This window comes from Brassica rapa, unplaced genomic scaffold (genome assembly GCF_000309985.2).
Source record: "Brassica rapa cultivar Chiifu-401-42 unplaced genomic scaffold, CAAS_Brap_v3.01 Scaffold0344, whole genome shotgun sequence".
Taxonomy (NCBI): Eukaryota; Viridiplantae; Streptophyta; class Magnoliopsida; order Brassicales; family Brassicaceae; genus Brassica; species Brassica rapa.
Genome location: NW_022610286.1, coordinates 7,501 through 12,309, shown reverse-complemented (window position 1 = coordinate 12,309; position 4,809 = coordinate 7,501).

The following is a 4,809-nucleotide window of genomic DNA, read 5'->3' as shown; positions in this document are numbered from 1 at the left end:
CAGTGGAAATATATTCCATATCTAGATATTTATATATAAGGACTATCCTTCCATCATTGTGAATCTAATCATATACCTCACTTCCTATTCCCGTCTCTCATATCATTCATATAACCATATATATATATATACCAGACCCGAGAAACCACAAAGGCTAAACGAGTCTAGCGAGTTAGCATCACCATCATCGCCATCAGATATTCAAAAATTGAACATCTAACGCTGCATGCAGTTACACGGCCTCCAGGGTGCGACCCCATCATCGTGTCTTCGTGACCTTGTTCCATATCGCAGGACCAATTCACGGTAATCATCATTCATACGGGAATATTTTGGAAGACAGGTTTATAATAGGACTTCACATGATTAATACTTCCATACTTAATTATATTTAATACTATACATAAGTATTAGTACTTGAGAACAAGTACTAAGGTTTGGAATAAACCTCTATGATCATTCATAAATATTTAATAAGTGTCTACACTAAGTAAACACCTTACCAATTCAATATTGATCAAGAGACAAAGCCTATCAATCATCTACAATCAGTACGTTCAATCAAGAAATATTCATTCACTACTCATCAATCATCTATCTAGACTCACCTTTGATTCCATGAGATTGGCTAAGAAAGACTATACTCGAGCTCAAGCTAATCACACTCGGCTTCTGGAATATTCTCGATTTAAAATCACCACAAGGATCTGACTGATCCGAACACTATCCTTGACCATCTGTACCAATAACAGAACGGTTGGAACAAAGGTTAATCAGTCCGGTTCAAACCCACAGTTCAAGATTCAGGACAGATACTAAGGCAAGTTCAAGGCAGCTTTAGTTCGGTTCAAACATAAATCGTTTCAGCTAAGTTGTCTAGATGCTAAGGGACCATGAACTGAACTAATATAAATCCACACAAGGGATTAAGAAATTAATCCAGAGAGGAAGAACAACAACTCAGCCAGCTGGTTACAATCTAAACTGATCTGGATCAAAAGGCAAAACAGTTTACCGGTTCAAATCAAACACTGTCTGAACTCAACTGATACTCCACTTTAAGATAAAGCCACGCCAAACCTAATCAGTACCACATCAAGAAAAGGTCGGACTCAATCAGAACAAAGCTGAACCGCAGTCAATCCAACAGAAATGCTCACATAAAACTGATCCACACAACAACTTACATCTTTACCGATTAAAATCAAAGGCTGAAGAACATGGGTGATTCTCAACTTCAAGACACCAAATCTCCAACTCTTTACCACACAAATACTCACTGATTAAAGTCACAAGATGGTGAGAAAGGGTCGTCCAAGCTCACTTCTCTTCTCTTATTTTTTTCTGAATTTTTCATGTATTTTCCTCACAGATTTTTCTCTCTTTCTTTCTCTCTTTCTCTCTGAATTTTTCTTTCTTGTTTCTGAGATGAATGGGCTCGACCAGGAAGGGGACAAGGTAATAAAAGACAGGGTAAACAGCAGGAGAAGAGTCAGCAAGAAAGGACAAAAGTTTCAGATCAGTATGAGACATGTGGTGAGCTGAATCACACTTTCCTTCCCATGAAGTAATGTCATTTCCTTTCCATGAAGAAACTTCAAGCAGGTGTGCAACTCACATGACTTTAATGTAGCAAGCAAGCTGGAAGGTGCAAGTCACATGTTCAGGTCAGGAAGGAAGCAAGCAGCCAGGCAGCACATGACATGCACATGACTCGCAAGCAGCTGAAAGTATTCAAGACCAGTTTACGATAAAATGTTTCCGTCCATGGTTCTCGTCCAGCTTAGATAAAACTCGACCAAAATAATTAACACTTGGTCAGAACTATTAAGAGTAGGTACATTGGCCTCGAGACAGTCCCATCACGAATAATTCACCGGGTCGATTTTTATTTAAATTCTGATCGATCAATCCTCAAACTGATCTTAAAGAATTTTCTCGACCAAAAATTATATATGCTCGTGAGGGTTATTACAGGTTCAGTCGAGGACAGTTTTGAACCCCATGGTCCATGCTGCCACAACGAACACAAGCCCCCTTGGCCTTCCAGCACTCTCCGGTATGGTTCCGTCCACATTTAGAACACGCAGGTTGGCAACCAGAGGTCTCACCTCCGTCCACCTGGTCCCATTTTCTCTTTTTATCATTAGTCTTGCCCGATGGGACAGACTGTGGCTTAGCCTTAAGCTTAGCTTCTTCAGCCAAGTTAGACTCCAACAAAGCCACCCGTTCCACTTCTAGTGGATACCTAGATGAGTAGCATTTCGGTTTAATCACACATTTGGGAAATGTCTCACACCATTCTCCAAAGCGTCTTCCTATTGCGAATGCTGACACCATTCACAACAGAAATTATAATATACCTCAATCCCCATCATACTAAGATACTTAACATCATGTTCTTCCAATGATTGGAACGAACACCCTGAGTTTCCTCAATTCTTTCTTTGGACGGATTCAGATTGGAATTGATTCATTCCATCCAACTAGATCTAAGGAAACCTACCTTGACGTATACCGAGTCCTAGCTGATCCATCTGATCACAAGTCCACTCGTGTACTGGTCATGTAGTGTCTCCTTTGAGTCAGATTTAACATTGCATATGCTTTACATATTATGAACGACCATCAAGGGATAACACTTAACTTCTGTAGAGTGCTGCACGTTTATTTCAACCTAAGCCACTCTCTGGTCCATGTTACTTCTCTTGTCCAGGTAATCCATAAACAAGTTTTGCATTGCTTCCATCCCTTCCAACCCGTCTATTACTTCATAATAACTAGATCGACCAACCTTTCTGTTTTTAGGATCTTGCCCTTGGAAAATGTATCTTGGCTTAGCCGGTTCATCTTAGAATTCCCACATTCACAAACATGATACCCTAGCTTACCTCAACTCTTTCTTGGCTCACCCCAACTAAGGTTTCATAGTCATCATAGTTTTGGAAATAATTTCGGTTTGGAAACCAACATCATAGAGCGTTGTCCTAAACAGGATCAAGCATGCTCTGATACCAACTTGTAAGACCCGATCCCGGCCGCCTAGGCCAACGTCGATGCCTCACGTCGCTCGGTCCACTTCCTGGCCGAACCTCTTAATTTTCGCCCTTTATTTATAATATCGCCTAAAGGCGAGGGCTAACTTAGATCTTAGCTAAAGACTTCCCTAGTCATTAATAGCCTAGATCCTATTAACAGATATGCAGTGGATTATTCTGTAGTTAACCATTGGTCTAAAACCAATCAAAACACTTGTCTGGTCGAATCACCTTAGCCTTGGTCAGTTTACTCAACTACCAATTAGCTTAAAGGTCAATCCTAAACCCAAACCAAGCCATATAATTCTGAGGTTCCATTCCCCTAAACCATTCTATCTAGATCTACAAAAGTAAATGCTAGATCATACCTTTGCCACATCTATGGAGCTTATTAGCTCATCGGTCCTCAATTGACTCGAATCGCTCTTGCTTAACAGCTGGACCACGATCACTCAATGATCTTACTTAAGGTCCTTATCTTGACTCCTGCATCAAACAGCTCCCCTAGGTACTTAGTCATTCAACCAACCATCCCCACCGACATAAGTAACCTTTGAGAAGTCTTTGAAAGGATAAGGGTATGTATTTGGCCTATCTCGGCTCATGCACAATCCAAAATCCTTTATGCCTTATAGGCAATCGTACCAAGTCCATCTTCTGGACTGACAAAGCTCATGAGATCCTAAGTCAATCAACCAACCATCCTCACATGACTTGGAACTGATGAGTCATCATCTGGCCTGACCGGCCATGGGACTTAACCCAGACAACAGATATGATTTGTTCATACCAACCGATGCATTCATTAATCAGGTTAGGACCGACACCTTGAGCCATCATTCAGAGGTCAGGTCGTCCATACTCAACCATGATCAGATCTTACACGGCCTTCCTTGAACAATCACACCTAAGCTCAATACTTATGGTCTACGACACATAGTACTAGCCATACTCTTCGTCATGACTCTTAGCCAATCTCGAAGTTATCAACACCAAGGTTGATATCTAGAAGCATCACACCAATACTCTTACTCCAGCAACATGATTATCCATACTAGTGTTCGGCCATCGAACCATCGTCATGAAACATGATCCGACCACTAGACTTGATAAGCCATCGTCCACTTAGCATGCACTGATATGACCGGCCTTCCATTGCCATCATGTGGGTCTACGCCCTACATAAGGCATATGGCGCCTATCCTACTCACCAACCCGAGGTTGATTGTAAGATATCCTACTTAGCCTTTGCGGCTAGAACTATCCAACCTTAGCCGGATTGTCCATAGTCCCATCTAACCGTCTGATTAAGATCTAGGTGCGATCGGCCAGTTATAAGTCCAGCCCAAAGGCTCACAGACCTTCTTACCTGATCCCACCCAAAGCCTGGATCCATACCACAGAGTAAGGCCCAAGACCAAACCGGATTGCCTTGCAACAAATCAGACCTTGCAACACAACACTCCGGTTAAACTAACCGTCCGTCCGTTCGACTATGCAGCCGCGGACTGTCCACTTGGTTCGGCCTAAGCCTTGAACCAATGGCACCGTTTGGAACTCACACCCTTTGGGAACTAGTACCCTTTGGACACACGTGCCTCTTGGCAAGTCATGACCCTTGGAAACTCGCACCCATTCAGATGTTCCAACCGTTCGACCTAACCGTCCGTATGGACTGTCTGGTCCGTGCGTGTGTCCGGCCTATGGCCAAAGGACCACGCCTTAACCTACACAAGTCATGAACCATTGTGACTGTTCAGGGAAGGGTTGC